This window comes from Chiloscyllium plagiosum, chromosome 7 (genome assembly GCF_004010195.1).
Source record: "Chiloscyllium plagiosum isolate BGI_BamShark_2017 chromosome 7, ASM401019v2, whole genome shotgun sequence".
NCBI lineage: Eukaryota > Metazoa > Chordata > Chondrichthyes > Orectolobiformes > Hemiscylliidae > Chiloscyllium > Chiloscyllium plagiosum.
In genome coordinates this window covers 77,467,905-77,482,160 of record NC_057716.1, presented here as the reverse complement: position 1 = coordinate 77,482,160, position 14,256 = coordinate 77,467,905, and positions in this window count along the sequence as shown.

Below are 14,256 nucleotides of genomic sequence, written 5' to 3'. Positions count from 1 at the left end.
ATGAGAAATTTGTCAGCCCATTTGCAGTGGACTACGGAGGCAGACGAAAGTTTCATATCTCTTTAACGGGCTGCTGATTTAGCGGTCCCAGATTACAAGGAGCCATTTTTCCTCGATATTTCTGAAAAATTACACACAATAAATGGTGTTCTTTTTCGGAAAAAAGGGGGAGGCAGGCAGGTGTTGATGTACGTAAGTGTTACTCTTGACCCAGTGGAGGACAGATACTTGCCATGTACAAGACATGCAGCAGGGGTAGCAAAAATTCTCCAAAAGGTAGCACATATAGTCATGGGCCATTCACTAACAGTACTGACGACACATAGTATAGTGGCCTATGTGAACTCAACAGCTTTTACAATGACGTCATTGCGGCAAACTAGGTTAGAGAAAATCTTGAATGCACCACATATAATTTTTACACATGAAGGAATTAACATGGCTGATAATATGGGAGAAGGAGAGCCACACATCTGTGAGGAAAGGGTACAGAGAGATATCAAAGTAAGGGCAGATTTACAGGCAATTCCATTAGTAGACCCAGAAGAAGTGCTGTTCACAGATGGTTGCTGTTATAGACATCCAATTGAAGGACTTAAAGCAGCCTATGCAGTGGTGCGACAAACAAGTGAGGGATTTGAGGAAGTGTTGACAGGAAAAGTGACAGGTAAAGAATCAGCTCAGTTGGCTGAACTACAGGCAATGATAGCTGCGTTAGAATGGTCAGAGGGAAAAAGAGTAAATATCTATACCGACTCTGCATTTGTGGCAGGGGCTATACAGGTAGAACTTAGTCAATGGATCAGAGCAGGATTCTTAACAGCAGCAAAAACCCCAATTAAACATGAAAAAGATATGAAAAGATTAGCGGAGGCCCTGATGAAACCTGCAGAAGTGGCAGTGGTCAAGTGTAGAGGACATGATAAAGCAGATACAGTAGTAGCGAAGGGTAATCAGGAAGCAGACTCAGCAGCGAAGAAAGCAGCAGGGTATACACCACAGTATATAATGATACAAACAGAGAGAACAGTGTATGACCTGCTGCCCGCTTGCGATGCAAATGTGTTAATAAAAGAGCAGCAGAAAGCCTCTCCTCATGAACTGACAGTATGGAGAGAGAGAGAGGGGCCACAGAGTCAGAAGGGATTTGGAGGTCACCGGATGCTACCCACAGGTTTGATAGCTTCTATGCTTCAGGAGGCACATGGGCTCACACACTGTGGAAAAACACAGATGCAGAGGTATCTGACACATTGGTGGCATCCGTTCTTGCCAGCGATGATTGAAAATTATATCAGGGAATGTAGAACGTGTACAGAATACAACGTGAGAGCAACAGTGAAACCACACGAGGGAAAATTCCCTCTTCCAAGAATGCCAGGTCAGGAAATAGTGATTGACTACACTGATATGATAGAGAGAGTAAACGGATATCGGTACCTGCTGGTAGCAGTGGATGCATACACTGGTTGGCCAGAAGCAATACCTGCGAAAAAGGAAGATGCAAAGACAGTGATCAAATTCTTGATAAACCAATATATTCCAACGTATGGGTTTCCAAAGAAAGTCAGGTCAGATAATAGCACACATTTTAAGAATAAAGACCTGCAAGAAGTCGAAGCAGCTTTAGGACTGAAACATGCGTTTGGAACAGTGTACCATCCTCAGTCACAGGGAAAAGTGGAAAGAATGAATCAGTCCATAAAAGGAAAAATAGGAAAAGTGTGTGCACAAACAAAGTTAAGCTGGGTGGATACCCTACCTTTAGCTTTAATGTGCATTAGAAGCTCAGTAAACTCTATTACAGGGTTCACCCCGTATGAGCTGACAACAGGGCAGCAGTTCCCGGGACCAGGAGCTGGAATACAGATGTTAGAGGGAGGAGGAGCCTCTCTAAGGTACAAACCTTACTATGACCAACTAACAGCTTTGGTGTCAGCTTTCTCCAAACAGGTTGGACCGGAAAAGGGGGAACTACAGAGCCAGGCGCCATCTACTACAGACTGGGTCCTGCTGAAGGTGATCAAACGGAAGTGGTCGGAGCCGAGGTGGACAGGACCTTATAAGGTGGTGGAGAGGACATCGCATGCGGTTAGACTACAGGGGAAAGGAGAAAGCTAGTACCATTGGAGCCAGTGTGCAGCCACAGAACCCTAAGAATTTTGTCTGAAGAAATGCATGAACACTCGGGTATTTACAATCCTCTAGGAGGACTGTTCGATTCATGGTTTGGGAAATGGAAGGGATTAATTGCCTCTTTGTTTATGTCCCTCGGAGGTATGATTATTGTGTTAGTGTTGTGCGGATGTTGTTGTATTCCCTGTATTAGATCTTTGTTAAACAGGGTAATTATTACAGCAATTGAAGGGAAGGCTCCCCCGTCTTACCAGATGTCACAGATGGAGACGGAAACTATGGCTTTAGCAAGGAGGGAGGACTATGCATCAGAGAGCGAATATGATGTATAGAACTGGTTGGTTGGTCTCATTTTCATGAGATCAAAAGGGGGACTTGTAAATATATCCCTTACTTTAAAGACAGAAGGCTGGCTGTGACTCTGGATGGATTCAGCACTCAAAACCTTGTGCTGGCTCTGTAACCCAAGCAGGGGGCGTGGCCACGTGACGTCCCCGTCTCGCACCCGGAAGAGTGCGGGGCGGTCACGTGGCGTCCCGTTTTGCACCCGGAAGAGTGCGGGGCGGTCACGTGACATCCCCGTCTCGCACCCGGAAGAGTGCGGGGCGGTCACGTGGCGTCCCGTTTCGCACCCGGAAGAGTGCGGGGCGGTCACGTGACGTCCCGTTTCGCGCCTCGGAAGTGGGTCGAGGAGGTCACGTGATGCTCCAATTCGCGGGCAAAAGAAGGTCACGTGGGGTCGGACAGCTAGGAATGCGAGGAGGCGGGGAATGGAGTCAGAGTAACACCCAATCAAAAGATCATTCTACCTCAGTGTTTATATGACGTTTTTTATTGTATAAAAGAATGGGGCAGGGACAAAACGAGGTCTTACTTTTTGAACTGATACACTTTGTAGTTTGTCAGGGACAAAGAGGTTTAGACCCAGAGCTCTGAATGCTTTGTTCACTTACTGTGTAAAATAAATTAAGAGTGTGAGACCGAATATCTTCTCCTATTGCTTCATTTAAAAGAACACGCAAGACTTGGCTCACACATAGAAGAAAGTAAGTTTGTAGATTGAGCCAAAGTCCAACAAGAAGAACTAGGACATTTTACTATTATAATCATAAACTGTGATGGAAAGGTGGAGTGCAATTAGATTAATTTAATTTGAAGTACATGTCTACCATATTTATGCAGTGACTCAATACTTTTATGTTAAAAGCCAGTAAATTTAGTTCTGTTCTTTTGCTAATTTCAGAGGTGCAGGTATGATGTTACAAGATACCATGATGTAATTCCTAATGCCCTGTGCCAAACAACTCCTGTGAGACTTACTATTGTAATCAGATTAATTAGTGCTTCATTTTATTGTTGCTGTGGGATTATACTGTCAAATTTTCCTTCTTAATAGTACTCACCACACTGCACAGTTACTCATTGAACTAGCTGATCTTTCCATGCGAAGTGCCTTCATTAGCTCATGGTGGGATGAAATATAAAGGGATTAGGGATGCACCAATGCAATACCACTTTCAGGATTCAAGACCTCTGATTCTTTCAATGTTAATAATGACACTGAAATATTTAATTTTGCAGGAAAACAAACATGTTAGCAACAATATATTTTGAAAGTTGTATTTTCCTACGAATGTATGAAGGACATCCACATAAAAAAACATGGTTCATTTCACACAGAATTATATAATGCCTCATAAATTTGATAAACTGATTTTAAAATGGAATACTTGAACAGAAAAAAATACATTAAAATATATGGCATGATCTTTGGAAGCATTAAGAATGTCTATATCTCAAACCACCAGTTACTTTTATACCATTCATTAGTTGACCATGACTACTAGACCTTGTTTCTTGTAACAATATCGAACATAAAAGACTTGTTATGCATTTGCAATGAACCAGAAAATAGAATATTTAAATGAATGCTTTTCTTCAAAGAAAAGGTCAGGACCCCCTGCAGCAAGTCCATAAATCAAAAGGTGACATTCTGGCATATGGGATTGAACTCCAAGGTTGATAATTAACAAGGGAGAAAAGGTTTTCCCAATAAATAAATAGCAAATTTACAAAAACATCACAGTGAATAGTTTCATTCACACAGCATATAGAAATAAACTTATTTTATTAACTTGCAATGCAATGATGACTTTAACAGAAGGTATCAAGAAGATCAGATTGCATGTGTATTTTTAATCACAAATATACAAATAAAATGGTTGACCTGTGAAACAATATCGATCCTAGTAGTATCAGGAAATGCAAGACATTTTTTCATGGTAACTTGAGGAGCATTGCACTTGGAAGCTGTCACTCTATCAAGCACAGTTGTAAATGTTACTAATTTATTTTAAAATTTCATCATTGCTGTTAGCTATAATTGAAATTCTTTTTTGAGGTGGTGTTCGTACCTATTCAGAATCTATTTCTCAGTTTCACAAAATGAAGCAGCTAGAGATTAAACAATAATCATTGCTGTAACTGATAACAACCAGCCTGAAAAAGAATTAGAAAATTAATTAGGTTCTTTGTGCTGAGTAAGAACATTTCCAACAAATTAAAGTCTGCACTGTTTGCTTGGCATTTTCTGTTTGTTATAAGTTGTGCAACTTACAAAAAAAGAAAAGTTACACATAAAAACTTTCAACATTGATGGGGTTATGGAAAGAGCAATGTAGAATCATTCACCTATTACATGCTTCGCACAATGTTACTTTCCTGATGTGTTAGAAGTGGTCGATCGGTGCAAATTAAAATCTCAGAAATTACCTGAGTCCATCACCTCTTCTGCAAGTGGACACTAAACATTCAAGTCATTCAAGACTAGTTGCATTCCATTTCTTCCTGCCTTTTTTGCTCCATGATTACCAGCTCCCAATCTCTGTCTCATAGTACAAAAGGAACATGGAATTAGATATTATAATTTACTCTTGGTGCTCAGAACCATAACATAGTGTTAGAAAGCAGGCCTATACAATTTATGAAATGAAATGTGGTGATCTTTGTGCAGTTGGAATGGATTTGTGTGCTTCATGAATGAGAAGTCCCTACCCCTCAAGATATGCAACTATCTATGTGATACTTCCTGTGTTTCAATGATTGCTTAACCAAGTTGAAGAGGTTGCATTGTTAGATCACGGGCTCCATATTTACCTCCCACTGCTGATGGGAATGGGTCCTGCTGGGTAACTTGTCCCCCACATGCCTTTTTTGTGGTCATCAGTGCGTGCAAGATTTTAGCCACAGAGAGACAGGAGTTAGCTTTTAATTTAGGCTTCCAAAAGAGTAACAAAAAGATGGGGTACTGGGCTAATGGTCGGATACTTGGTAGTGTGGATGAGCAGAGGGATCTTAGTGTCCATGTACACAGATCTTTGAAAGTTGCCACCCAGGTAAATAGTGCAGTGAAGAATTTTCATTGGAGAAAAGAAGGTTTAGGGGTGACTTGATAGAGGTGTACAAGATGATTAGGGGTTTAGATAGGGTCGACAGTGAGAATCTTTTTCCACGTATGGAGTCAGCTATTACGAGGGGGCATAGCTTTAAATTAAGGGGGGGTAGGTATAGGACAGATGTTAGGGGTAGGTTCTTTACTCAGCGAGTTGTGAGTTCATGGAATGCCCTGCCAGTAGCAGTGGTGGACTCTCCCTCATTATGGGCATTTAAGCGGGCATTGGATAGGCATATGGAGGATAGTGGGCTAGTGTAGATTAGGTGGGCTTGGGTCAGCGCAATATCGAGGGCTGAAGGGCCTGTACTGCACTGTATTCTTCTATAAGTGTGTTTTATTGCAAATATTGAGTACCAGGGGAATCAGGTATGCTCCTCTCCCTACTGCTCAGAATCTTTTGGTACACCTGCTCTGAATGGCAGCCTCCATCAAGTCCCCTATTTCAGTTCTCCAGTTTGCCAACTTTCCTCGGCCTTTCTGATTGTGATCTGTCTGCCTCTCTGATTACCTGGCACCTGTGGCTCCAGTACTTGATTTATCCTCTTCACCACTGGCCCAGCTATTTGTTTTTCCAGCAGCTGGGCAGGAATTGGAATAAAGATTACAATGATATCCTACTGTTCAATTCAGCAAGATCTCTGGTTGCTGGCCCGCGTAGCTCTGTTAGCTATTACTGGACTCCCCACACCCTGGCGAAGTTTTTGTAAAAATGGGGACCTTTATTTCCAGGCTAAATTATACAGCTTTATTGTAAGATATAAATATATACAGAAGCAAAATAAAACATCTAATGAACAAGAGTCACATCCTTAACCTCCTCTAATGCTTGTGACAGATGTTTTTCTGGAAACAAAATAAATACATTTGAATGTACAGCCATCCTTAAAATGAATCTGTATTTAACACATACAATGGCCTCTATGGAATTTTATATGATGAACAAGTACTAAAATATCTTTTTTGCCAAAAGAAGCTTTACATTTCAGAAGTTAATTCTGGGACAACTGGCTAATTTTCAATGGATTTCCTGGGAAATCAATCAACAGAAAGAAAATGCTTATCTGCTTTCTCAGCTACCTCTTATGCACTGCATTTTAAAAGCTTAGCAAAATAAATGATGCAATTAATATGTTTGATAACTTTCCCTCTGGGAGTTAGGTTGAGCTTGAATGCTTCCAGAGAAATGCATATGTCCTTAGATAGTGTTCATGTATTCACTTAAATTCAGCCTTCCGGGCAAAGACCAAGTAATTCCTTTCTGAAGAAGCCAGCAGCGTTCGATTTAATAAAAAGATCAGTCGTGCTGGTCATGCTACAGCATCACCAGAACTTAATTTATTTGCTGATCTCTGCTGCGAGTTACAACTTTAAATGACAACAGGATCAACCATTTGCCACAGTTTCTTCCCTGTGAATCCTGACCCCTGCTAACTGGTTGGTTACCTTATCTCGTATTTAATCAGGGTCAGGAGGGAATATGTGATATTTAACATGGTGCTATTCCATGCAAGGGAATAGTAATGGAAGGTTAGTGGAGTGTTCTACTCAAACTCTTAATGACAAAACCCTTTAGAGCATAGAAGCATACCATTGCTTTTCTTCATGTAACTATTCATTGTGGAACAAACTAATTGGAACTTATTGCTTTACAGTGTGTCATCATTTTAATGCAATTATGCGTCAATGTTATCCATTTCAGTTCATATTCAGAAAGATATAAACAGACTCTGAATGCAATTTGGTAGACTCGCCATTGCCTAATAAGAGGCTAAACATGTCTTCCATTTCTCTTTAGCTAGGAGTCTGGACTGCACTGCCTGGGAAGTTTGTTGAGGCAGGAAACCTCATAAACTTTAAAAAGTCCTTGAATAAATACTTGACGTGACATAACATCCAAGGCAATGAGCCTCTTGTTCCTACAGTCTGGATGAGTGGTTGGCAGTTCTGATAAGATTAATAACCTTCTCTGTTCTGCCAAGGTAAATACCACACTCTTCTCTCTGCTTCCTCACGCTCACCCTATTTCTGTCACTGCACCCATCTCCCAGCAAGGTTCAAGCTTTGCTTCTCTCACTATTGCATCCACAACTTCCCTTATTTATTGCTCCTGCAGCAGACCTCCACCTCACCTCCCACCCACTCCCATCGCCCCCCACAACCACCACCACCCCCCAACCACAAGATCAATAACCTTGCCTAGCCTCCATTTCCTTGGTGGTATCATCAGGTTTAGAAATCACGACTTGATGAGCATTTCATTGAGTCCATTCCGCAGCTGGATGAGGAAGAAATGCCACAGCTCCCTATCACTCAGAGAACTGCCAGAGACCAGGCAGCTGTTCAGCCCTAGGCAGGAGAGAACCCTTTTGTTTAGGCAGTCAGGAGTTTCATCCATATGCATTGGAAGGCACAGGAGCAGCAGGCAGGTACGTGGGAGGCAGGGGCCCTCAGAGCTCAGGGACTTCAGGACAGCAGCTATGTTCAGTTGCCTCAGGTTTGCTGGCAACTTTCATGCATCAGTTGGTGAGTGTCTTGGAGAGCAATGCTCCAACGCCGACAGGATGTGCTGGAAAGCCACATAGACCTGCACTCCATCACCCCAGCTATTGCTCCCAATGACCAAAGATATGGCAGACAGTAAGATGGGAAATCTAACATTCACTCCAGGTGCCCCCTTCCTCTCAAAGAGGCAAGGTGGTGATGACTGAAGGCACCCAATCAGGACAAACTACACAGAGGACCTTTAGAAATCTCCTCTCAGGACACTCAGATGTGGCTGAGACCTCCACCTCCACCCTGTCTGTCCCTCTCTGACTTGTGTAGGTTCAATCTGAAAAGAGTCATTTACCTCTAGCAAGGAGATCCTCAATGTGTCTGGACTGTTTACTCTGAAACGCCGTCGAGTTCACACAATCAAACCTTGATGGCCAAAGAGACTCCTCTGCCCAGCAGTCTCCCTCAGCACCAGCTGCAATCCCAAGAACTCTGCTCAGAGATAGTAGGAGGAAAAGAGAAAAGATAATCTTTTGAGGGCACCTTAGTGGCATGAGTGACGTTGAATTTTATATCAATGCTAACATTTCCATAAATATGAATGGTTTTGAATTACATTAGTTTTCATGAGTCGCTGTCTAGCCCAGAATATAATTATGTTACCAGAATACCAACCTTCATTTCTGTACACGATGTACCCTGGAGCACTGTCTGTCTTGAGGGCCTGCTACAGTATCTGGAAACAAGAGGAACAAGTTGTATACAGGGCTGCTGGTAGTAATTGCCCTTTTGGGTCAAACTTCCCTATCGTTTCCCTGGTGTGTGTAAAAGTGTTACTGTTGGTTAAAGTGGTCAGCAATGTTTAGGGCAGGAATGTATGCAGCACACAAGGGGCCAATGCGTTAGGATCGGCAAGGGTTGGGGAACTAACAACTCTGTGTCATGTTCAGTACATGGATCTGTGTGTACTTTTGTTTCCCTCTAAATTACTCATGCTGGTGGGTCTTGCATGGCCCTCCCTCACAGATTGAGAACTTACCCCACCATTCGGGGTGCCATCATGCCTGTTTTATTCCCATTGCACAGTTTCAATTCACAGCATGCTAGAAGGGCAGTGGTCTCCAGCTTCCACCTCTATATGTCAGTTAAGCCCCGAACATGCAACTCCCCTTTCTGATAGTCCTTTCCATGAATCCAATCAATTTTGCACCTTCTGGTACCGAACTCGCCTCATCTATCTGAGCCATCTATCTGTGGCAGGAAACTCACCAGGCCACCCTTGAACCCTCCTCAACATTGCTTCCCCTTCCCATTTTCCTATCAGTTTTGGCTGGATGAACCTAACTGAATGACCATGGTCCACCTCTTGAGCAACCTAATTGGATAGTCCCAGATTTGAAGAGTCCAGAGCCATGACTGATGGCTGTACATCTCCCTACCTCTCGATCTATCCGTTATTGGACCACAGAACTTAACATGACCCATTTCCGGCCTCCAGAGGCACAGACACAGTAACTGAGAACATCCTTCCAGAAGCCTGATTGTGACTAAACCCCTGGACTGGAATGGGAGGTTGGCCTTGACTTACTCTGCTGGGAACCCCTGCCTGATGAATGACTCTGTCAACTTCAATGAGGACTAATTCCCTTAGACTTTGATACATGGCTGTTTGTTTGCTGCACATGCCGTGTGTTCACTGTGTAGCTGCTAGCAGATGATGGAAGTGTAGGTTAGATGTAGCACATTGCCATTCAACAATAGGTAAGTTCCTTTGACAGAGGACGACTGACCAGCAAGGCAAACTGCCTGGTTATGTGACTACATTAATTGGCACAACAAGAATTTGGGTCAGTGCTGGGTGAGTGAAGAATGAAAATAAGCGAATAGCCCTGAGATACATGTTGTTTCAGGCTGTAAGCTGTAAGGTATGATCAGGGATAGTCTGCAAAACTTTGTCAGAGGGAGGTCATGCCTAACAAACACAAATTATTTTTTAATGGAGGTGATGAAGTGTGTAGATGAGAGAAGTGCAGTTGATATAGTTTTTTGGATTTCAGCAAAACCTTTGACCACTGGTAAAGAAGGTAAAAGCACGAGGGGTTCAGGGGTACTTGACAAATTGGATTCAAAATTAGCTCAGCAGTTAGGAGACAGAGGCTGGTGGTAGAAGGCGGTTTGTCTAACTGGAGGTCAGTGTCCAGTGGCGTACCAAAGGGGTCAGTGCTAAGTTCCTTGTTGATGGTGAAATGTACAAATGACACAAAAGAGAATGTGGGGGGTGCAAAAGTAAGTCTGAAGATGACACAACAATTGGTTCAGTGGTTGACAGTGAGGGAGACAGTCTTAGGTTACAAGAGAATATTAATGGATTGATCAGATGGGAAGATTAACGGCATATGAAAATTGAGATGATTTGAGGAAAAGTTCTTTTTCACCCTGAAAATGGTGGGAATCTGGAATGCACCGTCTGGGAGAATAGTTGAGGCGGGATCTTCACAACCTTTACAAAGTACTTGGACGAGCACTCAAAATGATATAACATTCAAGGGTATGGGCCAGGTGCTGCAAAGTGTGACCAGTGTAGTTTTAGAGTAATTTTTGTCAGTGTAGAGTTGATGGACCATAGGGCCTCTTCTATATTTTATGATTCTATTACTATAGCAGTGACTGCACTTCAAAAGCATTTAACTTGCGGGACATCCCGAAAATTAAAGGCACTGTAGAAATGCAAGTCTCCTATTTCTGGAGTTTTTAACATACATATTTCATGGTTTTGATACCTGTTATTTAATGTGAATTCATAGATTAAATTATATTTTGATCATTTGATCCTCAGGTGGGAATTGAAAACACTTTGAAAAGCAGTTTGATTAATTGTTTTCCGTTCTTCTGCTTGTTCAATGTTTATTATGCATACAGATATATGTATGTATCTCGTTGGCTGATTTTTGCTTTGTTTATTTTTATTTCTTGGCTGGTAGTTTTTCTACTTCTAACTAGCGAGAAAATCAACATTGCCATTAATGCACTGTAATCTTTATTTCTCTCCTTTTTCCAAATTTAGTATAGAATCAGTGAGCTGAATTTTGATTTTGGGTTTTCAAGTCCATCAGGACGAAATCTAAGCCAGGAATCTAGAAACACTGGCTGTGGGAGACATAAAACAATTTTAAAAGGTGGCCAAGTAAGAGACAGCCTGTGGAAGATGTTTCAAATTAAGGACAGCAGGTGGGCCTCTGAGCTTGAAAAACTAATACAAGGTTTTCCAGCATCAAAGCTCAATGACCACTATCAAAGGTGAGAAATGCTAATATAAGAGGCATGAGAGCATCTCTGTTCCTGGCCGCAGGCTGGCTGGTTCTGCCATCTCCAAAGAAAAGATACATTTATTCAATGGAACTTATTCTTAACATTAATCCTCAACTAGGTGCAATTCTAAATCATTATTGGTAATTAGTCAACGTTCTCGGCTATAAAATTCCCACATTCCCAAGATCTTTTAGACTACCAAAGATATTGCTGAATAAAACAAACCTATTTGGTACATTGCAGCAGAGAAAAGTGTGTGTGCAACTTTCAGAATGAAGCCTCAATAACATTCAATTATTAAAATCAATCCTGGATTGGATTTTAATAATGGTTTCAAAACTATAGGGCATGGAAAAATTTAAATAGTCTGAAAATATCTGTCAGAGTAATAAGTACACCTAACAGTAACTTTGGCTATACACATTTGCCTAGAAAGAAATATAAAATAACCGACTCACTTAGAAGTATAACAGTTTGTTTAAAAATACCTAGAACAAACAGGATATACAAACAAACATTTAAACTAAGATTACATTCACAATCCAAGTATAATTTGAAGTTTTTGGCTGGTCTGAGTCTTTGACAGGAATTCCCTATGAGAGAACTCAATGCTATGATTGTGACCAAGCTGGCTACTCTGCCTGTATTTACTTCTGGGTAATCCAAGATGGAGGACAGGAAAAATTTCTGGCTGTAAGAGCTGCTCCTTTTTTTGAGGTATTTTAGGTGCTGGAGGTGATTTCCTCGAATTCCAGGAGCAGCAATTACTGTTTTATATGCTGTTGCATTGTTCTTGAACTTTGGAAAAAAAATGTCAAAACAACAGTAGTTTTAAAAGGGAGAAGAAAAGATAAAGGAAGCACATGGTGAGGACAGTGCAGGAGAGAGAGAGAAAAAACCTGCACAGTTACTGCCTTTGCTGTTTTTGAATTCATGTGTCCCTGGACATTGGAGTGCATCTGGAAAAATTAACAGTGAATTTCACAACTAATCTTGGAGGAACGGGTTTGGGCGAAGTTCACAACACAGAATCAGATAAGTTAATTGTTGTTTTAAGTCTGTCCAAGAGAAAGGCTGTATTAGTGAGTACAGTGGGTTCTTTCTTGATTATATGTTTTTGGAGATAAGCCTCTTGATTAAACTTAAAATATAAGCCATAAGTATTAATTTAACTTGGGGCAGTGTTTTGTAGAGGAATAAGATGGTGTTAATTTCTGGGTCTGTAGATTGTGAAGGAGCAAAAATGGCCTTTGCAGTGATATATACTTCTTGTCAGATGTGGGAGTTTAAAGAGAGTTTAAGGGTTACTGCGGATTATATCTGCAATAAATGCTGTTGGATGCGAATCTTATCAGAACAAGTGGATCGGTTGGAAAGACAGACAGAAGCAATGAGCAATTTGCAACAGCAACAGTATGTGATGAATGGCAGTTATAGGAAGGGGGAATATCTCAGATACAGTCACATAGACAGGTTAACTCCAGGAAGGGTAAGAGAGGTGGGCACCTAGGGCAGGAGTCTTTTGTGGATATACCCATTTCAAACAGGTATGCTGTTTTGTAAAATGTAGGAGGTGATGGATTCTCAGGGGAACGTAGCACGAACAGCCAAGTTTCTGGTATTGAGACTGGCTCAAATGCAACAAGGGGTACGTTGGGTTCCAAGAAATCAATTGTGTTAGGGGATTCTGTAGTCAGAGGTATAGACAGACGTTTCTATGGCCAGCAGAGAAAAAGTAGAATGGTGTGTTGTTTCCCTGGTGCCAGGACTAAGGATGTCTCAGAGAGGGTGCAGAATGTTCACACGGGGGAGAGGGGCCAGCAAGAGGTCATTGTCCACATTGGAACCAATGATATAGGAAGGGAAAAGGTTGAGATTCTAAGGGAGATTACAGAGAGGCAGAAATTTAAAAAGGAGGTCCTCAAGGGTTGTAATAACTGGATTACTCCCAGTGCTATGAGCGAGTCAGGGCAGGAATAGAAGGATAGAGCAGATGAATGCATGGCTGAGGAGCTGGTGTATGGGAAAAGGATTCACATTTTTAGATAATTGGAATCTCTTTTGGGGTAAAGGTGACCTGTACAAGAAGGACAGACTGCACCTAAATTGGAAGGGAACTATACTGGCACGGAAATTTGCTAGAACTGCTTAGAAGGATTTAAATTAGTAAGGTGAGGGGTTGGGACCCAGGGAGACAGTGAAGAAAGAGATCAATCTGAGACTGGTGCATTTGAGAACAGAAGAGATTCAAACAGTCAGAGACAAGGTCGGACTAATAATTTAAACTGCATTTATTTCAATGCAAGGGGCCTAACAAGGAAGGCAGATGAACTCAGGGCATGGTTAGGAACAAGGGATATCATAGCAATTACAGAAACATGGCTCAGGGATGGGCAGGACTGGCAGCTTAATGTTCCAGGATACAAATGCTACAGGAAGGATAGAAAGAGAGGTAAGAGAGGAGGGGGAGTGGCATTTTTGATAAGGGATAGTATTACAGCTGTGCTGAGGGAGGATATTCCCGGAAATACATCCAGGGAAGTTATTTAGGTAGAACTGAGAAATAAGAAAGGGATGGTCACCTTATTGGGATTTAATTATAGACCCCCTAATAGTCAGAGGGAACTTGAGAAACAAACTTGTAAGGAGATCTCAGCTATCTGTAAGAATAATAGGATGGTTATGGAGGGGATTTTAACTTTCTAAACATCGACTGGGACTGCCATAGTGTTAAGGGTTTAGATGGAGAGGAATTTCTTAAGTGCGTACAAGACAATTTTCTTATTCAGTATGTGGATGTACCTACTAGAGAAGGTGCAAAACCTGACCTGCTCTTGGGAAATAAGGCAGGGCAGGTGACTGAG